Here is a 22,702-nt window from a genome sequence, read left to right as displayed (position 1 = left end):
GTGCCACCAAAGCCACAAGTGCAAGTCTTTCTGTTGACTACCTGGACAGCCTGACCTTTATGAACCGTAGTTTAATATTTTATAGCTGTATTTCAGAAGCTTTGTTTTGCTTTTCTGCCATTTTTTATTAGCCACATATGTGTTTATTTCACTTTTTTGCAAGTAGGGCATGAGGTTTCTGATGCCCTTTCCATGGGAAAAGAGGATTATTTCATAGCTGTGACCCATACAACACACTGTTATCTATTCATGTAAACATCACCCATTTTGTCAGTTTGAGCCTCCTGTAGTGCAAAAGTGTTACCCATGATCACTCCATGATGGATATTGGACAGCCTTTCAGCAGAGGAGAGCTTTTCAGCTCTTTCTCTAGAAACAGTTAAACCAGTGCAGACTCTCAGCATCTGAATGAGGCATCTGCATAGCTGCTATTTCAAAAGCATCTTCAGCTTCAGAGCAGAGATCACAGATGGCCCAGTGAGACACTTCAAGGCAAATCTGCACTGTGGAGCAAAGCCCTGTTCCTCCTTCAGATCGGGAATCTGCCCCTCTTTCAAGTCTGTTCTTACAATAAGCTAGAAAAAGCCAGTTGGGGTGTCAATTCATATTTGCAAAACATTTCCATGAGAAGAAAAACAACCCAGGAAAACAAGCAAAACCAATCAGCCCTGTGTCTGTCAGGTGCATGTGCTGCCTGTGAGCAGGTCGGGTGAGGGGAAGACAGGGTGGAAGGTAAGTTTTTATAGGTACGATGTCACACGTGCTTAGCTGGCAGATGCAAGTGCATATCTCTTGCCATTTGCCTGTTCTGAACATGGCCCTCTGAGATCTAAAATCTCTTGCTGTGTTTAATTTACAAAACTCTCTGCTAATATTATCCCCAAATGCTTCTAATGGAATTACTTAAGCTTTGGTTTCACAGGTCGTTATCTGTCTGTAGAAATGCAGCTTGAGAGATAATTTTCCAACACTTGAGGCAAAACCTACTGGCTTGATTCTAACATGTAATTCTAAGCAAAGTGAGTGCTAACAGCTCTGATCTATACGGTCCTTAGTTTAAACACCCTCAAACATAAACTTTAATACGTAGGTTATGAATGACAAGTGCCATATTTTAATGAATTTACAAGGTAGAACTAAGGCCTGTTTAGGTAAACTGGAAGTTATTGCATTCATAAAAAGCATGAGCAGATGAATGGATGTTTTTTAATGAGATCAAAACCAATATATGCTAGAGGCTTTCTAACTTCACTGAGAAAATACATTTTGATCCAGTAGTGACTTGCACATCTCTTCTTAAAAGGCTAGACTTTAACTCTGATTTTATTCAGACCTGCAGCACCAAAATATTTTCCACATGGATATTTAGAAAGGTTGTATTTCAATAGTTAAACAATATACAGGACATAGTATTGATGACACCTTTATAATTATTTCTCAGAAGGCTAACAGGACCATAGCTTTCAGCAGTTGAATATTTATCTAGACAAGGTTATGCACAAACCCCAACAGAATAACTCTCTTCTGTCATTATAAAAAAGAAAAGAAATCTGTTGTGTGCTTGGATTCACGGGCAGAGTGGGAAAGTTCCAAAACAGGCACAATGCATTGCAAAAATTTAAATTGAGAGAATCGTTTTGCAGGCTCCAGTTTTCACAAACAACACAATCTAGTGAGTTAGAGCAATTAGTAGCTGTGTGAGGATGTTCTCATCTTTAATGAATCTCTGATAGCTGCTGCTTCTCCACAAGACCTCATTAAAGCCTTGCAGGCTTGGAGCTAGGAAGAGATCAGCTTTTTTGGGTTGGAGTCTCTGTGAGTCCTTGCCAGATGACCGGCTGCTCACACCCCAGTAAAACAAGTTGTCATTCACAGACAGAGTTGACGAAACAGAGCAGGGGTGTACCACCAACACACTGCACAGACCTGCCAAAAGGGAACATAAGAGGACAGAAGAATAGTGATATTTGGGGTCAAGGCATTTACCAGAAAATTGTCAAGAGATGTGAAAAAAATGCTTTCTTTCCCCTGTGGGTGCAGAACAAATTTATTTGTGTTATTAACACAGCTTTTTTTTTTTTTTTTTTTTTACTCTGCTGTAATAGGAGGCTTTTTCAGAAAGTCCTTTTCTGCTGTCCATCAGGAACTAGCCTGAGAGCAGGAGTTTGTTCCTATTCCTTGCAATCAGTGCTGACTTGTCGTGCCTGCAGCTTGCGAAAGGAAATCAGCCTTTTCTGGTCATGGTAATCCTTCAGACAGCATGAGGGCTGGAGGAGGTGAGGATTCAAGACATCCTGCCCAAAGTTTGTCATGTCAGTTGAAAGTGTCCAGTTCAATTTGAAAAATCATAGCTGAAAATTTTCTGCAAACAGCCAAAAATAACAACAGCCTTGAAAATCACCCATGTAGCTTGTTGTTCTAGAGAGTGACTGTAGACCATAGAGAAGAGTGATATTTCAACTAATCACTGACTTCAAAAGGGAAATATGCTTTGAGTAGTGCCAATTACAGCATAGAAATTTCATCTTGATTTTTGATCAGAACATATATTAAAAGAAAAAAACAAACCCCATGTTTATTTCACCTTATGTCTTCTCTCTGGCTAATACATAAACATGGTTTGGGAAAGCCATAAAAGGAGCATTAAAAATTAGGTCAGATATCTGTCTGCTCCAGCACATATTTTGCTGAACCCTGTTTCTTAGGACTTCCAATTTGTTACTTTGACATTAATGCTTCACCTTTTTATCGAATTGAATTGTGGCTTCCCAGCTAAAATGCAGACAGCACAGCAGGGTGAAAAATACACAAGAACCTCTTTGCTGAGGCTTTCTGTGGCATACATGAGTAGAAAACTTGATTTACTTGTCCAGGCATGCAGTCATTTGTCAATGTCCTTCCCTCATGGTTCCTGATGCAGGGCAAAGTGCTGAAACAGTGATACAGGGTTTTCTGATCCAACGTCTAGGGTACTTCCTCTGGTATTCCCAGGGCTTCTTTATTTGCCAATGTACTTTGCTTACACACATTTTAAGTAATATCATTTTAGTTCTTGCTTGCTTCCTTTGGCAGTTTTTGCTTCAAACCTTCTCCTGCAGGCAGCATCATTAATCTTGCATCAGGTGCTTATACCTTTCTTGTCATGGCTCTCTATGAGTTCAGCAAGTCTGCAGTCACAGTCACTGGGCTTGTGTTCCCTCACTGCTTTTACTGTTTCAGTGCAGATGCAGGTTCCTGTTCAGTGTTAGCTACAATAAAATTATCTCCCATAATGTTTTTATTATGTGTGTTCAACTCTTTCTTTGCCCATTTGTTGCATTTTATGTTGTCAGTTTAACCACTGACTTTAATTCCATGACACGGCTTGATGACATCTGTCCTTGTCTGAAGGCCTGATTACGTCAGGTATTCTGAAACAGTTTCCTGGTTGATGCAGTCTCCAGAAAAACAAGCATTGCACATCATGGTTTGTGTGCACCCTACTTACCTGTCTCAGCTGAAAAGCAGGTAATTCTCAGGGCGTATTTTTTGTGCTTAAACACTAATTTGCTTTCAAACACAAATCACCCCCAGTGCTCACCAGGCAACAGGGTCTCAAAGCACACACTGGTTTCCACTCTCAAGGTTGAACAACCCCAGCTCTCTCAGCCTGCCTTTGGAGCACCTCTCCAGCCCTGTGATCATCTCCTTGGCCTCCTCTGGACCCACTCTAACAGGTCCACATCTTTCCTGTTCTGAGGACCCAGAGCTGGATGCACTGCCAGTGCTCCAGGTGGGGTCTCACAGGGGCAGAATTGAGGGGGAGAATCCCCTCTCTAGACCTGCTGCCCCCTCTTCTGATGCAGCCCAGGACATAGTTTGGCCCCCTGAGCTGTGAGTGCACACTATTGTGTCTTGTATTTCCTTCTCTCTTCAACTCATGTTTATCAGGTCTCTCCACACACTTAGTGTCACTCGGTGCTGAGAATGAAAGAAGGCAATTACAGGCAAAAATTACATTCCAAATAGATCATGTTGTCTCCCTGATCTTACCTTCACACGCTGATCTGAGCCACTTTCACCTCTTCATGTTAGCTCTTCCCTGGGATCACAGTTTCCTTTGTTATGTTCCAGAATAACCTGCTTGAAAACTCAGTTTTCTTGTGTTGTACTCAAAGCTGTACTAACACATTTATATAATCTGTCAACTGAAACAGGGAATAAAAATAGAAACAGTCACGCAATGTACTAGTCATTCATAAAACAAACTACGCAGCTTTGCACCAAGGCACGGTAAAAGGGAAGCTCCTTGGAGAGTTCTGGCTTAGCAGTTTTCCAGTTGCACTTCACTTGTGCAAAAAGCACTTGGCACAGGTGAGGGCATGGCTGCAGAAGCCCAGCAGGCTGCTGTGCTGCCAGGGACACAGCAGCTGCCCTCCCACCTTTAGCTTGTGCAGGGAATTTTCTCTTTACCCCAACTGCAGAAATAACCAGGAGACCCAATCCTAGCTGCTACAATTGACACACATGTGGATTTCCTCCAGAAAAACAGTCAAATTCCACTGTAATCTAACATGACTTTCAAACTGCCATAAGAAGCTTATCTTTTTTTTTCTATGACAGTGTTTCTAAGTCATACGGATTTTGCAGATAGGATTTTAAGCCATAAAGAATGGAGCTATCTGCACTGAGGTAGCTGGAACCATTTAATTTGCCAAGTTTTTCAAAAGCATTTGGTCTGCACAGAATCAGACAATATTTAGGGAAAATTAGGAACCTGGAAGGGGATGAATCTGAATTAGTTTTCTGATGATGCATGTGTCTGTTAATTGGGTATTATAGAGACCTTTGCTTGTATAATTACATTGGCGAATGAGAAGAGATTAGTTCTGATTCAAATGGATTACTGCTGCAAAGCCCATCAGAAGATACTGGTGGAGAACCTTTTGTGGATAATAAATAAAATGAAAAAACATGATACATAATTTCCTAAGTTCTTCTCCAAAATGTGGTGAAAAAATTAAGGTTTACAGGAGAAGGCCAGTTTGACCCACCCTTAAGTTCGTATGTCATAGTTCTTAGGCACCCAGTGTGGAGCATTATTAAAGTTCTATTAATTCTAAAGGCACATTTTTATTTCAAAATTTCTTGCTCTTTAAACACAATAGCTGCAATTGGAGTCTAATTTATAAGGAGCAAAAGGAGTTACTTGGTGGGCCAGAAATCAGTGTTTACACAGAAGCTGATGATCACGTTCTGATTACGTCAGTAATGGATGTGATCCAATGGAGAGAGAACCAGTCCCAAGCACTGCTGTCTATGGTGACTGATCCCCAAGGTCTGCTTTATCAGGGCTGAACAAAAATAATTACAAATATGACATATGTGCACACAAAATGTCAAAGAAATCTCAAAGATCTCTAAGATTTTTCTACATGGCCAAAATTCCTCCTTGGCTACATGAAAATGTTGTTTTGGCTAAAAGTGTATCTTCTTTAGGAGAAAACAAAGTAAGGAATTAGAAGCATAGAAAGTAAGAAGTGGGGGGAAATCAAACAGCACACATTAAAAGTTTTGAAATGCAAAAGAGGAGCAGAAGAAAACACCATCATTCTGTAAGAGCAGGGAATTTGCTTAATGACATTTCCAAAAATGGGAGTCGTTCTCATTTTGTATAGAAAAGCAAGAAAAATCTTAGGAAAAAGATTTCTGACACAGATAAGTGAAGTCTAACAGTGTAATTCTTGTGGTCAGACAAAGCTGATTTCAGCCTCTGGGTTAAGTTTACTTTTGACTGCGCTGTATATTTAAATCAGCATTCCAAAATCAAGTCTGTAAAGTGCACCTTAGTGCACAGGCTCAATGGGAGGTGCAGCTTCTCCATAATCTGAGAGTAAGCATTAAAAATAGGATAACACAATAGTTGGTAGAATACTAAATAACAGGAGGAGTAGAGTGTCCGAGATATCTGAGCCACCTCCTGAACTGTTTGACTGATTCAGTAGAAGAATTCATCTTTAGGAACAAGGATTGCCAGCTACAGCTGTGGAAAGGGGTACTGTGTCTATGGCTGAATATAACAGGCAACTGAGACAGTATTTCATATGCAGCTCCTAATATGTATTCAGCACTGTGAAAAAAATCCCTAGATGGATAAAGAAGGCATAACAAATAGGAGAAAATGTGTGATACAGTTTTGTATACTCTTGGTAAGTTGGTACTGGGGAAGATAGTCTGATCATGGTTTTAAAAACAGGACAAATAAAATTAAAAAAAAAAAAAAGGAAACAAATAAAAACCCAACAGTTGGGAGGCAAGCAGAGTAGGGTAAGAACTCCCAGACTGACTAGAGATAATGCCTTCCAGGGACAGATTTTCAAAGTGCAGTACATCAGAAGAGGCTTAAGGAGCAACTTGATTACAATATAGAAATACTTTAATGGGTTCTAATGGGCTCTTGAATCTAGTGGAGAAAGGCATGAGGAGGATCATCAGCTGGAAGCTGCAGCCAGATGAGTGCTAGTAGTAAGACAGGAAGGTTTAACAGTAACAGTCACAACTGGAAAAAGATATCCAAGAAAGTGACATATTCTGCTGAAGTATCCAGTTCCTTACTGTCTGCCTTTCAGCACAGCATACATTAGTCTAACAAAGAGTCACTGGACTCAGTTCTGGAGCTTTTCATAATCAGGTCTGGCTATAATATCTTCTTTTTTACCCATCTGGCCCTTTGGTTATGTCCTTCTAGTATAGATACACTCACATTGAGTAAAGAGCACTAGAAACATCACTGCCTATAATAACGAACTCCAGCACATTCATTATTGTATAATATGTTGACCTGGCTGAAACGTGGGTTTATTTTCTGTAAAAAAAAATTATAAAGTTAGAAAAATCTGGACCTTCCTTTAAATATGCTTCTGATAAATTCCTCCTCCCTCTCCTAAATGCTGAGGTAAAAATGGGCTGTCCTGTGTCCTGTTTGTTTTTAAAAGTATTTTCAGAGCAAAGACACCAAATAAGATCTTGAGTGATGCATTGGAGAATCTCATATAGCTCATGATGCACCTGTGGTATATGGCAAAAAATATTTGTGGTGCATCGATTCTCACATTTCAGTTTTGGGATTTGCACCTCCTGCAAAGCCCTGTGTTTCCAACACCAAAGCCAGGTCACCCAAGTCATGTGTGGTTTGCAGAGCAGCTGCTCCGAGTTAACAACACTGTAGGTTTTCCAGTGTTTCTGTCTTGACCACAATAAACCACCCATCGCACTGAGACAATTTTATAGGTTCCAGAAGCAGTCACTGGCTACTGCAGAAGCTGGCAAGGCTGGCAATAATTCATGTTAATTGTGATAAATTTCTGTGCCGATGTTTTAAACTAAGTGGTCTCAAGCAATGTGCTACATCCTCTATGAAGCACACATGGTGTGTGCAGATTGGGAGCTGCACCTTGCCGCAGGCTGGCAGCTCTGGGCTGGGGCCTGCTGGCCCTGCCCCTCCCGTGCCTTTGCCTATCTCTCAGAAACATCACAGCACAGCAGCGTGTAGCCTTCACAGCACAGTGAATGCTAACTTTTGTTACATACACTGTGAAAAGAGAGTGCCTGCACTCTGCACTTTTCACTGTGAACACACTGAAAAATTATTCAGCTGAACCAGCCAAGCTAAGTTAAAAGGCTCCATTTTATTGTCCTGGGTTAGTTCACTACAAAATGCCAAAGCACACCTGGGAATGTGGGGAAAGTCAGTCCACAGGCTGAAGTCCATCCAAAAATGAATTGTGTTTTTGTTAGAAAAACCTGCACTCTGTTTTTATTAGCCAGACATATAATAATTTACCAGCCATTCATCTTATCCAATATCTGCCTCCAGAAGTGAATACGAAAACACTGTTCCTGGATAAATCAGTGTCAGAGATTTGTGTGCCTAAAGGCTGAAATGGATCCCTTCTGAATAGGCTTAGGCTACGCACCTCAAACCTGTTGGGGTTTCATTGCAAAGCTCTGGGGCTGGAGGTCAGTCTGCTTGCAAAGCACAGTACTAAATTTACTCAGACCAGTTGGGGTATTTAGGTAAACAAGAATGAGTGTAGAAATTTCTGGAGTTTGAACATTAGGCAGGATCTTCCTGCTAATAAAATTAATAGTGAATAGCTAGCTTGTGCAGGAAAATACATGTTAAAGCAATTACAGGACAGTAAAGTAAATGTTTACAGAGGTTGCTGGAAAAATCTGGCAGTGATGTCTTGCTCTGCAGAACAGGCATTCATGGCAAAACTGTAGCAAAGTGATCTATTTAATCTGATTTATAAGTACTTTTCTTCTTTAAAAAAAGGGCAACCAAACTATGAGTACAATTAGAATCAAAATAAATGCTAAAAGGGCAAATATTTATATGGGCTTCAAGTCAGAATTTAGCTGTGATGAGGCCAAAATGAACACAGTCCAAGAGCCAGAAATTCTAATTGTATTCAGAACAATAGTTTTAAACAAAATAATCTGATCAATTTACTGTAGAAAAGCCCTCAGGGTCTATCAGCGCCAACATTTTATGCTTGAAGAGACAGCATGTTTTCAAAGTATGAAATAACGGGGAGTTTTTCAAAAACATCCTAGTAGTGAAAATGAGGACACAGAGCTGTCCCTTTGCAGGCAGAGGAAGGAACTCGGCAGCATTTATTAGGAATCAACCACAGCTGAACTCTAGAAACCCAGAAGCTCTGACTGTGCTCTGAGTGCAGAAAATGGCTCCCTGGGTGCGTTAGGTACCTCTTGCACACAGTCAAGCCTTTAGATGAAAGGTTTTGAGGACAAGGTAGAATTCTGTCATTTCTCCTATGCACAAGCTTTCTTTTTGTTGGAACGTGGCCGTGGAGAGAGATGGCCACGTGCAGGCAAGGGACAGAGCTGCAGCAGAAGCACAAATACCCAAAACAAGCAAGCAGGAAACCCAATTTTGTCAGCAGGGTAGCTAAACACAGCTTTGAACCCAGTTGAACCTACAAAGCTTTTTGAACATCCCATAACCTATGGTGACAGGTGATTCCTCTCCTTTTAATCTTCCTTTGGTTTTTATTGTTGTAATGGGCAGAACATCTCTTGGTAGGGCTAAATTTTTAGGTTAGGCTGGTTAGGGGCTGTCAGTTCCAGGACTTCCCCCAGCACATAAACCAAGCCCCTGTCTTGGTGAGGGTGGAAAAGGAGATATTGGGCTCTTTCACCTTCAAGTGCTGCCATGACAGCCTTACAGCCATCCTCTGGCTCCCCAGCTGCAAAGTAGCAGCTCTGGCTGAGCTCCTGCAGCTTTAAACACATTTCTGATATGTGTTTGTTTAAGCTTCTCTTTAAACACTGCAGTGTTTCTTTCCTGGGTCATTTCTCAAGGACCTTGCTTTCCCTGATGTTAGAAACATTTTTATTTTTTTAATTTGTAAAGTGGTGAAGAGAAAGGTTGAAAGTGAGTGAAGTGACTAAAGGTGGCTTCTGACAAAATTTTCCTCTTAATGTGTTTGCACCTTGATATGAGAACACAGAGTATCACTCCAGGATTTGAGGGCCATTCCTCAACGATCTCAAGAAAGTATGAAAGGCAGCTTCAGAGCAGAAATAAAACTTGTCCTTGGTTTAGGCTTCCTGTCCTGTGTCTGAATAATTACAAACCAAAATTCACATGTTCCTGATGCACAGACACAAACCACAAATAGCACCATTCAGGAGTTTTGTTACTGTCTGGGAAAAAAAAAATGCCACAATGCCCTCAGAGGTTTTGGGCTTTTTTCCTAGTTCTGCTTCATGATAAAGGCCTTGTACATTAAAACTGACACATACTCTGAGATGCCATTTGATCTGCAGTTTTATTCTTGTAGACTATGGCAACATTTTCAGGCTGAGCAGTGATTTCTTGCCAGAAAAGCAGCCAAAGTTAGGCTTAAGATTTCATGGCTTGTCTGTTCCTATTTTCCACCAGTTGCTTGAAACTGAAACAAAAATACTGACCACCCAGCTTGAGTATTTCTAGGACTGCTGTGCCTTTAAAAAAATAATGCTAAGAGCACTTTATGTAAACCACAGTTTAGTAACTGCCTTTTATTTTCCAACCACATGTATAAAACATTTTGACCTCACAATATTCTCTACCAGCATCTAGCTTTTCATACAAATTATCTCCTATTATGCTGGGTGGGAGGGGAAGAGGTCATAAACAGACATTTTAAGCACAGGGCTAAAAAGGCTGGGAGTGCCCTCCAGGTAACTTCAGCTCTAAATAATTTCTAAATCATAACCTGCTCAAGCTCAGCAGGTAGTGCAGCTTCTTTGGTAGGTTATACCCAGCATGGTGCTCTGGGATCTACCATTCCACATACTTCTTCCATAAACCATGTCCAGGGAGCAGTGATTCAGAAAAGTCTTATGGTCAGCTGGGTTTTGGTGTACTTTCAAGTGGGCAGGAGGATTATACAGCACCAAGGACATCATTGCCTGCCAGCCAGTGTGGATTTGGCCCTTCCCGGAGCTGTGGATCTGCAGGGCCAACATCTGCCATGCACACAAGTGTCCCCCAGCAGTGAGGTGTGTGCAGGTGAAAGCACCGGGGGTTTCTGTGTAAGATTTCACATGGTGGTGATGTTGCGGGGTGCTCTCAGTGCAGCCAGGGTGACCGCGGGAGGCCGAGTGGGCAGTGTGTGTGTGCCAGGAGGATGTGCTGTGTGCCTGGGCTCTCCTGCCCCACCACTGGGGAGCCTTTCCAGGCACAGGGGTCTACTCTCGTTGCGGTACAATTGAGAAACTTGAATTCATCGGTAGCTGAATGGTCCTGTGAACACTGCAGAGCTTGGTAAATATCTTTCAAACCCTTCGTGATAAGAGATGCCGTGTAAATGTAGCAGACTGGTGCTTCCCGTATAGGTCTAATTCTTCTCCCTTACTGAGGTCTCTCATTCCAGTAGGAGCAGGACAGGACAGTACTTCTGAGGAATGTATTTCTTTGTGATCCACAGTGCTTGTGGAATAACACTGCTTTGACCTGCTGTTTGTGAAAAAGAATAGTATGTTTTACCTTTATTCATTTGCTCTGAAAATGCTTTTGCTTTGCCTTAGCAATGCACAATAATTGAAATTTTCCAAGAACTGCTGCCTTTGTATTAATTCTTTCCGTGGCTGTGGACTTGGACCTGGGTGGTTCCCTTCCAGCTCACACATGGTGATTGTCATTACACAGCAGTTGGGATTCAGCTTTTCTTTCCCCTTTCTTAGCCATGTGTTTTGAATATCCTTTTGTCTCTATCCTGTCACAACACCACCAAGGAGCTGAGGTCACATTTTACATCTGAATGTTTTCCTCAAACAACTGGGTCCTGTTTTCCCTCCTGATTCCACGAATTGGTACAAAAAACTTTATCAAGCACTGTATATAATGATTCCCTTTAAAAAAGAAAAATGTTTTTTCTGGCTCTTGTTTGTGTTACTCCTGGTGACTGAAAGATCTGTAAAGTCTCTTCCTGTCGCAGGCTAGCTCTCGGTGGGATGCTTTAGCAGTTTGGATGCGTGTGAACAGACATGTGCCATTTTCCAAGGCAAGCACCCATTTGTTAGTGAGAGCTGCTTGCTCTCCTCTCCACGGGAGCCCTTCCCCACTGACCTTTTGAACCACCAGAGCAAATCGAACTATATAGCTCTACAAAATGGAAACCAGCATTTGGGCTGCGTGAGGGAAGTGTTCCAGCTTCAGTGCAGTTGCCCAGGGAAGCAAAGCCAACAGAGAAACACATTGTCCTGGATGAGGAAAGAATAAGGGCCTGCTGAACAAGTTTTGTCTCTCAAGTTTGTATTATCTTTCTTGTGTCATCTCTTAGGCAAGACTACATAGGCAGGATGATAAATTTTTGCAAGATTTTTCATGTTTGGCTGTGATTGATGTAATCCATGCAGTACCTGCTAATAGGGTTTCCAGGACCGGTGAGATAGTGGGAACCAGTGCCAGAAATAACAGCTCTAAGTTCATAAAGGCCATATGTACTTTCAGTCTTGTGACAAAGGAATGTACCAGCTCTTGCAAATGGGACACCTCTACACCTCCCTGCTTCCCAGGCTCCCTACACACTGCCGTTTCCCAGGCAAGTGATGTGTGCTGCCCTGTGAGCCAAATAGCTCCCTGGTAGTCAGTCCAAGCAGCTGATATGGCTGAGCAGAGGAGGACAGGAGCAGGGGCTGGTACCCAGCCTACAATAGCAATGCTGTGGAGTTTCATAGGAGCACACATCAGTCCTGAAAGGTCAAGTTCAGCAAAAACTGGAGGCAGGGAAATAAAGTTTCCCTTTAAAACTGCAAATAATAATTGAAGAAATTAATCCATCTGCTATTTTGAAACAAATTCTTTAAAATATTACCATGAAACTTAACTTCCCTTTAATGTGTGTTTCAGACCTACCACTTCCCTAAAATGGACTTAGAATGACCACTCCTTTCTGTCACTGTTGAGGTGGTCACAACACATACAGACACACAGCAACTGCTTGGGGCAAAAAGCATCTTTAATTCTACAAAGCCTCTTTTGTCCACTTTCTTGGCACTCGTGCTGTGTGTCCATTGGCTACTAAGTTACTACATTACAAATTATTGGTCACCTACCACTAACACCCATTCTAAACCCATAAACAGCTTCCCACAAACAGCTGTGCATTCTTCTTCTGTTGTTTTGGTTTCTTGCTTCTGTTGATGCTTGAATTCTCATGGGTACAAACCGAATTCTCACGGGTACAAAGTGATTGTGTCCAAATCGATACCTGTGAGACCTTCAGTCCAGCTGTCGGTTCCCACACCTTTCCTCAGAAATGCTGTATGATTGGAGTTGTAGTTCAAAAAGATCCTAACCAGAGGCATTTCCATGGCCAAGCTGAACTGTGAATTGAAGTAAACAGTACTTCTTAGCTGATCTTTGGTGGATTTCTTTTCCGGTAACACATTAGCTCAAATCTTGTTGCATTTCAAGTCTGTCTTCTTCAGAACTATGTCCTCAAGCTTGAGAGGATGGCACTGATTTGAGCGGGCTCATCTAAAATGCCTTCATCTTTCACGCAAAGATGCTTACAAGCTTACACAACAGCAGTGAGTCATTCACATAGGATCATGGCTTTATTCACACAGCAAAAGCAAAAACGGTGTTCTCTGTCCCCAGCTCCAGCACTGCTAATATGCAGGAGACACATGATGGATGTGCATTATGCCCTGGAAAAAATTAATTATTCATGACTGATGACGCCTCCTTAGTGCACAATCATGCTGTCAATCATAAGTATTACCTTATTTTCCATGTTTCTTTTCCTTGTTTCCAAGTGGAAAGAAATACTAGTGATATCTCTGCACTTCAAGGGAAGGAGCAGGAAAGGCCAAAAGCGCTAAAAGCCCTTCTCATATGTTAGAGGCACTACAGCTGTCAGTTTGCTTTGTCCTTAATACTGTGTTAATTAACCCTGTTAAGAACGGCATATAATTTATATGGGGCTTAACAAGTGAACACTGGTCTGTCTTTTAGACTGAGGACATGATTCAGCAAGTCCCTTTTGCATTTGCCTGACAGTAAGAACGCACTAATCTCACGGAAGTTACCTGTAATGCACCGCTGAAGGGAGGCACCGGGGCCTGGTCAAACCTGTGAAAGTAAGCAGAGTTGATTTTAAGTAAAGCCAGCAGCTGGGACCCATATCTTTTGTATTTGGCTTTATAAATTTCAGGTATATCCCTAAAGTCAGCCATGTAGGTGGAGCTGGTCACTGGAGAGGATCTCGAGCTGAGGATGGAGTAGAGTTTGGTGCCCTTCCTACTGCTTGGACTGTAGAGGGAGCCTAGGCAGTTGTCAGACTAAATCTCTAACATGTATATGCCTGTACATGGCCAGTGGTGTGAAAGCTACCTAATTCCTGACTCTAGTGATAAGCTCATGTCAGATGTGTAGTCAGACCACATTGTTCAGGACAAACAAGAAGAAAAAGGCATATTAAGCAAAGGATATGTGGCAGCATAGAATGTGGGCTCTTTCTTTGTTTAAAAAAAAACAGCTCTTTGCTTGCTTCAACTAATTATCAACACAACAGGATTAATTAGCTTTTAATTTTAAATTATTTTCAAATATCTAAAAATAGGACATCATGTTTAAATCAAGCAAGCAGCCATGTTATAAACCCCCCACAGAGCAAGGACATTCAGAGTTAATGCTTTTTCAGGGCTCTAACTTTGTGCTCAAGTAGACATCTTTACATATTACAAACTTGAAATTATAAAATAAATGTGTCCTATGCCAATATCATTGCTTAATCATCTTCCTGGTATTACTCTGTTTTTGTACTGACTGACATTTGGATCTACAGATCTGCTGCATTGACTGTAGACAAAAGAGAAAACACGTGTGCTAAAATTTGATACACAAATCAATAAATCGTATGTCCCTTTAAATATAATGGAAGTAAAGGCTCACATTGATCTACATCAACTCTGATTAGAGTTGTGTGTATTCTCTTTGGAAAAATAAAGCAGAATAGCTGCTGATGAGTGAATTGTAGGCATCAGATGTTACATAGCTGGCTCTCTTTGCAGTCAGGCAGAGTAAGTAAAACAACCAGGGAGCCCCAGGACTTTACCAGCTTCTATAAAATGGCATCTATTTAAAAGGGAGGATTTGCAATGTATTTTCTACTGCTCAAGTGCTCCTTGCAACTTTCATCAGTAAGGAAAAGCAAAAAAGAAAACATAGAAGAGAAACCCATCTCTGAGCTGAAGAAATACTGGCATACATTGCCCATTGATTTAAGGTTTTGATTTTAGAGAAACTTGCTAAGTGCACAATATCATGCTGCCAACACATTCTGAGTAGAAGTAAAACTCTTCCCAAGATCTATCCACCTTCTCTTTCCTACGACACATAATTTAAAAAATTATGTATCTAAGTGCTTTGCACACGTACATGCTCTAATTTGTGGGAAAGTGCTGTTCTTTCTGCCTGTGGATGTTACCTGTACCTGACCTCTGCACCCTTTCTCAGCCCTCCCTGTGCAGTACAGTCCCTGTAGGTAAGGCAGCCTCCTCCAGCTCAAAAGCTTGTCAGCTGCCAAGATATCAAGAAAGGCAGAAAGTCAAAAATTATCTTTGGCTTCCTTCACAGCTGGATTGGGAACACCTTTTAATCAAAACTCACTATTGACACGGTGTTGCTTTGCCCTTGACTGCAGGTTTGTTTGATAGTCGTCCCACATTTTGTACAATGTGTTTTCCAAAGTGGTGTTGCCAAGAGGACTGTGGAACAGAGAGGAGCCAGTCGTCAGAATGGTGGGGCACGTCACACACCCCCCTCTGTGTGAGAAGGGTCCCTGGAGCTGGGGATGCAGGGCAAAGTGCCAGCCCTCTCTGTGGGCTCAGTGTCTGCTTACCTGGGAAATTCTCCAGCTTCTGTAAACAGTCTGCAAATGCCTTCATGCATGTCCTCCTCAACCTTGCTATCTTGTACTTAAGACAAGGATAGGGAACACTGTCACAGAATAAACAAAAGCCTGGTGAGAAAAATAGGGAAGACAGTGGTTGAGCAGCACTTTTTCTTCTCTTCATTTGCTCTTTCTTGTAAAGTAACAACCCTTACCTATAGAATTGAGTGCTGCTTGGACTTCATAAATGGGCTCAGGTAGCAATGGACAGCACTACATGTAGTTACACACGTTCCAGGGGCATCCAATCAAGTAATTTCCCATCACTTGTTCTTGTGACTACTAGCATTCCTCAGAAATGGAAGACTGCCTCTTCCCCAAAGAGAAGACCAAACTTCTCCAAATCAGAGAAACACAGAATATTCTGAGTTGGAAGGGACCCACAAGGATGATCAAGTCCCACTCTAAAGTGAATGGCCTATACAGGGATTGGACCCACCACCTTGGCATCATTAGCGCCATACTCTAACCTAAGAACATGAAACAAGTCTGTAAGACGAGACTTGTGGGTAGAAAACAGCTGATAGCAAAGCAGATCTGGCTACAAGTTCAGAACAACAACCTTTCCCTTTGAAGAAAACTACCAGAGCCAAGCATCTCTCTTGAGCATGCCAGCCAACCTTGAAGATGATTAAGCATTGCTTTGCTCTAGCATTGGATGAAGGAGGTTGGTGCAATAAACTTAGCCTCTCCCTGCTTCATCTCTGTGTTTTTCCTCAGGACTCTATCTCACCCTTTCCCTTGCTGTAAATTTAGAGTAGCAGCAAATTTCTATCACATGTAGTACCCTCACTGCTGGGGTTGTGCTAAGAGCCTTAGACTTTCTCCCAGCCCTGGTCTCTCACACAAATTCTTACTGCATTAAGCATTAGGCAGTACCATGATTCAGTGCAAAGTAAGTGCTGTCCTGGGTTAACTGTGGTGCCACCAGTGCATCTTGCTCTTGTTGATTCCTGTGCAAGCTCTGATTTCATGTGTCCTGTTATCAAAAGATAGCAGGTGATCCTTTACACCCAACTTTTTCACAAGATAAATCAGTACATTCTTCAAAACAGGAGGAAAAGGCTCATTTCCTTGCCGTCCCCTGAAAAACTGCTTTCCTGATACTGTGCAAGACTACTGAAAGCATTTGTAAGGATGGAGATATACATTAGTACATTTTATTGGCTTATTTGGAGCTTGAAATGGAGGAGCATGCAGAAAAGTAGGACACCAGTGGCTCATGCTCCTGCCTTACATTGATACAGAAAAACACTTTGGGATTTACTTTGGCAATGGACTATGTGAGTAGGTCTCTTCTCTGTCCATGAGAGTAGAACTGAGGGGCATCTTCAGATTTTACTCATAATCCGCTAAAACGTGTGGGGAAATTGATTAATAAAAGCTCCACTTTGGAAACATGTGGAAGTATGTCTTCTCTTCCTTATCAGAGAGAATTTTTTGTGCTATACCTTCAAATGTACTAGAAAAATCCATGCCTTTGTATTGTCACTCAGTGTTTGTGTTTATTATTGAATTCTGTTTTACACTGATTAAGAAGTACTGGCTGCTCACAAAAGATTAACAATCCATGTAGATGGTTTATCTAAGATCAGATCTTGTATACAATTAAAATCCTTCTGCAATTTTATCTATGCTTTGAAATTCAAATGGCTAAGAAAAAAGCTCCTTAAGCAGACGGCAACAGTTAGATATTTTATTGAATATAAATTGTAAGTACATTCTTACAGACAGATATGCATAATGTGATAGTATATTTTGCTTTACAGAGTCAGGGGTGGATTGAGAAAAGTCTCCAGTTCCAAACTAGCAGAAAGTTGCACAGGATCTCTCCCTGTGCTGCAGATAAGACTGTATTGTGGCCTTGTTCTCAAAAACTCACAGATCCCCACCGTTCATTTAAACTCATTACAGAGGCTGTGTTTCATGTCTCACAGCCTTCAGAGCAGCACACTGGGGTTAAGAGGTGGAATGCTACTGAAATTCAATAAGAACTGGGCAGCTAGCTCCTTCAGACCTCTTGGAAAATCCCTGTTCAAATGTGAAGGAATAAACAGCTGCAAAACAGATTATAACCTTACTTGGAACAACTTTTATGGACATCTGAATGTGAAGTATTCTTAAGGCCCTTCCTGTCCCAACTCTCCCCTCTCATTCAGTGCTAAACTCATCCTCAGCTTTGTGAAGCAAGACACTGTTCTTTAAAAATCATCATGTTTTAATGTATAGAAAAGCTTTTCTTTTGGCCCGGGGTTGAAACTAGCTTCTCTTGAGCTTTGAATCAGTTTTTGTTTTCAAAAAAATTCTATATTTTAATGTAGACAGCAGGCTGGAAATGCCAGCTGTCTGAACCTGTTCAGCAGTATAAAACTTCTGCATAAGTCCCAAGACAGAACAGTTACTGGCCAGAGAGTAGAACAGGTAATTAAAGATATTTGATAGGTGCATTTAACAAATAGCTCTGTGGTTTATCACATAGCTCTACAGTTTATCACGGGAATATCACTTCCAGGCATTCCTGGCTGTATGTAAAATATTCATGCTAGCCCTGGCCTTTTTTCTGCTTGAATATAATGTTTCATGGGAACAGCAAAACCTGTAGAAGTCAGAGATCAAAGCTGAATGTTATTTCCAAAATACCAATGATACACAGAATGCTGTCATGGAAACCTTCCTTACAGACCCTTAGCTGTATAATGGGCCATCATCCCACGCTGTGCTGTGGAACTATTCATCTGTCACCACACCAGAATATGTGGTCTAGAAATTGTAATCACAATAAAAATACAGATAGCATCACATGATGCTACTTTTCATGGACAAATGGCAAAGCCTGATTTTCATGTACATGTCTGTATGTTGCAAAGATTTGGGATCAGATGGGCTTTGTTTCCTTAAGAAAAGTGGAATTTCCTCTTTTCTCTGAAACCCATGTTAATATTAAAAGAAGGTATGAAGCTTTCCAATTACATAATGAAAGGGATTATATTGTGCTAGACTCATTTCCAAGCCACATATCTCAGAGAAAATCCAAATTCTTGAATGAGAGACTACAAAGCTCTGCAGATAGATAAGCTCTGAGAATGCAGGCATCAGCTTCCTGTGGGTTTGGGATATTTAGTTGAGGGAGACAATACATTCAGGCTCATCTCAATATGGTTTTAGTTGCGTCTTCAGTTTTCAGGTGGACTAAAAAGACTGAATCAGGACATATGGAATTTCTTACAGGAAGAAAAGAGTAAATAATTGATCTTTTCTTGGTTTGGATTTAGATTGTTCCCAGTAGCTGATTCCTACAATATGAAAGTGAAATTTTTTTTTTGCCTTTTTTTTTTGCCTTTTTTTTTTTTTTTTGCCTTTCAGTGCCTGTGGTTCAGTGCCTAAAGGGCATTGATGAATATTTAAACAGCTTGCACTAATTGTAATGCATGTTAAACACAACCCCCAAACTCCTCAAAATTTGCATGATGGAAATATAGCAATTCATTAGTCTTAGTTATCAAACATGATAAAAGAAAAATAGAAACATATGTGCTTCTCTATGCCCATATAGGCATTGGAATTAATCTCTGTCCTTTACAGGAACTGCATCTTTTCAAACAGTCTCAGGCAATGCTCCAAGTTATTGTAACCTAAAACTCTGTTAATATTGTCCATTACTGTAGGTCTGTCTCAAAACTGAAAGTGAAGAGGATGTCAAACACTGGCTTTCTCATGCAGCATGTTCACAATCAAGTGCTAGAAATTTAGTCCTGTAAAGTATCCAGTTTGCTGTGGGACTTTCCTAGGTCTCACTGCACAGTAAACCAGATTACAAGAAAATAGAGAGATGGGCTACACAAAAACAATGACCATACAAGATCCTAGCACAAAGAAGGAGCTGCCACAAATGAGTGTTCTGGACTCCAGAGAATAATGAGCTAAGAGTAGGAGATAGTGGCCTAGGCAAATCTCATAGAAGTTAATGGTGCTCATAGCACCGTGTCTCAGCTGAGCTCAGTGGCCTTTTATAGAAATTGTCACACCACCACAGGAGCAACAAGGAAGGAGGTATCACTGGCATATTGTGGGGTAGTGAGGAGCACAACAAAGCCTACTTCTCACTTTTTTTTTTTCTTTTTCTTTTTCCTGACACTGTATTTGTGACTCTGCCTCTTCCCCTAACTGATCTGGTTTTCAGGTGAAAGAGTGCTACTAAGTTTTATGCCAAAGTTGTGAGGGGATAAGTTTCCCTTGTGTTTCTATACAAGCTGAATTAAGTGAATCTTGAGAAAAAGAAAACTCTTAATGTACTTTCATGCTGAACAAGCATACCTGTTCTGTTCTTACTCCATGCTGTGGTACTTACTCCTAAGCACAAACCATTTTTGATTACTCAGCTTGGAAGATCTCATTATGCCAACTGACCACTGACCCATACTCTCAACTTCTGCTTTAGTTATTTTATGATAATTGCAAGAAAATGTGATTTAAAAAATTTGGAGTAATTTGTATGAATTTCCTCTGATTTTGTAGGCTTTCCTCATTGTATCAGAGAAAATTCTTGTTCTACCTGACTTAAAGCTGTGCATGAGGTGTATTGGGAAAGAATATCTCTTTCTCAGATCACAAACATGAATTTCTGACTTTCTAGCCAATATTTAAATTACTCAGAAGTTCCAATAATTTTTGGAAGATGTTTCTGCCTTCTGCTTGCATTTCCTCCCTTTTAATGGGAAACTTTGTTCCTGCATCTGAAAGTGAAGAAAAGTACACTTCACTAAGCCTGCAACTGTTTAGAACTCAGAAGTGTAGATTGATTAGCAAATACTCTACAATAGCTCTTATAATGGAGAGCTTTAAATAAATGGGGTTTAAACTATTCTTACAGTTTCTAGTGCTTTTTATACAGTCAAAACATGCTGTGTACACTATTCTTTGACTCTGCTGTGTTCCTGGAGGGGAATGAATTAGAATATTCTGAATGCCTTATGTAATGTATTTAGAGAACTTTTTTGTTTGTATCTTTGTTTGAATTTCTTGGACGGAATTAATTAATGGCAAAGTATAAAGGCCAACTTTGAAATCCTAGCTGACTTATACACTAGAGCTCAATTTGTATTCTACATCAAGGAAATGTTTGGATTTGAAAGAAGGACACCATTATCAAAAAGATTTCTGTAGATGGCTCTGTTCAGCAGAGCGCCATCTCTTTGCCACAGAAATGCAGTTTTAACATTTGGGTAATTCAAAAGGAAATTGATTTTTTGATCAGGGTACATATTTAATTTCTTATTAAAAATTAAATGCAGAGCAGGAAATAGTAACTGAATTGGGATAGGATAAAATTATGAAGATTGCATTTGTTTAAAACAATATCAATTTCAGGTGAAAGGTAGAGAGAATGAAGTCTGTAGCCTGTAGACTTTTATAGTCCTGTGGAAATCTGATGGGGTAGCAGTTTCTAGGAGAGAGAAAGACTCTTTTTCTTTCATATTCATACATATTTCTTTGTCCAGTAGTACACTATTGCAGTAATACATAAGGATTAATTTCTTAGTGGGTATAAGTTTGTCTAGTTTCATTGAAGTCAGTGCAATAAAGATAATTTGCATGCATTTCCAAAGGGTTTAATCAGCTGGTCACTGCAGCATTAGGGACGTCGGCAGCAAAATCCTGCTTTTGTCTTTGTGGAAAAGGGGTTATTCATGAAATGCCATGTTGTGATTCAGGCAAGTAAAGCAGTAGCTGAGAGCGTGTTACTGTGTGTGCCTCGCCCCTGTGCCTGCTCCACTGTGGGACCAGCAGAGGGGAGCACATGGAGGCCCTGCTTGCCACCTACACTTTCCTGGGTACCGCATGCTACAGGCAGGGAAGGGCTTTCCTTGTGGGCAAAGCAGCTCTGCCTAAGTGATAACAGAGAAACTGAAAAGAAACCCACAGCATCTGGGGCTGTAGGACACACACCAGCTTCTGTTAAAGCTGCTGGAATTTCCCCCGAGTTCACTGCAGGAGCAACATGAGCTCCTGGTCTGAACATGGCGGGGCCCAGGGGGAGGTGGACATCCCATGTTTATGGTACTGGACCTGTGCCTTTGTTAGGGCTGTAGGAGGCAGAAAGCTCAGCAAGGAAGGCCAGAGGGATTCAAGTTCATGCAATAAGTTCAGGAAGCACAGAGGAATTTTTTCCAGTCTAGAGATCTCAAAGCTTGGAGAGGACCAACCTTGGTGATTTTTTTCTGATCTATTTCTTGTGTTCTCAGGCCTGGAAATTTGTGCAGTCACGCAAATCCGTGCAAAGGCAGCATAATGGTCCAGGAGCTCCTATGTAGTGCCCAGCCAGTAGGGTACTAAGACTTCTAAGTAGATGAAAGTTCTTGTTTTCGTGTTTTCCAGGATTATTCTCCCTGTCAAAGTGAAATTGGACAGGAAGGAGTAGAGTATTGATAACATTGTTTATGCTTTTAAATATTTATAGTGTAGGGAAAGGATTAGTTGAGATGGTATTTTCTAGCTTCAAAATAATTTTTCTCCTCACACTAGCAACTCTCTTTTTTTCTTCTCAAACATTATATATTTTCTGCCTCATTTATTTATCTCTGTGGTGCTTTGGCATGGTCTTGATAAATGTTAAACACTGTCCAGCCTGAGTCTTTGGGAACAGTGGAGCATTAAAGACAATTTTGTAGCATCAAGCTCTGAATGAGAATATTTATCACAGTCACATCATATTACCTTGCCCTATTTCTCTGATACCAGTGAATTTCCACATTCCTACAAGAGACAGGATATTAGGATAGGGACAGTAGCTGGTATACAGAAAACCCAGCTTCTCTGGCCTATTTGACCCTGGGCAATCATGGATTTCCTCCAGAGCTGTTAAGAGCGCTGTGGACAAGCCTGTGTTTATACTCCTGCAGTACAATGTGAGCAGTGGCACAGAAATGCTGCTGGGCTCCTGCCAAAGGGCCACACAAAGACAGCCAGATCATCTCCCTGCAATGCAAATGCGATGACAGTGGCAGCAGGGGAAGCCTGGCTGTGCAGCCACCTCCTCCTCTCCCCTGCTCACCCTCCCCAGTTCTGGTACTGGGAGGTTACCAAGAGCACTGGCTGCAAAGGGATTTTGGTAGACACAGTGCCTTCAGAACTCAAAGCTCATGCCCATCTGACTTTGGGACGGGAATAGTAATATCCCAGGATCCCTACTGACCCCTCACTTCAGGTGTCTTTGGAGTCTGGCAAGTGGCCAGAGTGGGCAGGACCATTCC

General features: G+C 41.2%; 1 protein-coding gene across 3 annotated transcripts in view; it reads left to right on the top strand.

Annotated features, from left to right (window-relative positions):
* PHYHIPL (phytanoyl-CoA 2-hydroxylase interacting protein like) overlaps positions 1 to 22,702 on the top strand; it is a 128,726-nt gene that overhangs the window by 49,818 nt on the left and 56,206 nt on the right. The window lies entirely within an intron of this gene.

Source organism: Aphelocoma coerulescens, chromosome 6 (assembly GCF_041296385.1).
Source record: "Aphelocoma coerulescens isolate FSJ_1873_10779 chromosome 6, UR_Acoe_1.0, whole genome shotgun sequence".
In the NCBI taxonomy this organism is placed as follows: Eukaryota; Metazoa; Chordata; class Aves; order Passeriformes; family Corvidae; genus Aphelocoma; species Aphelocoma coerulescens.
The sequence above is the reverse complement of the archived record's forward strand: the minus strand, read 5'-3'. Positions and strand labels throughout refer to the sequence as shown.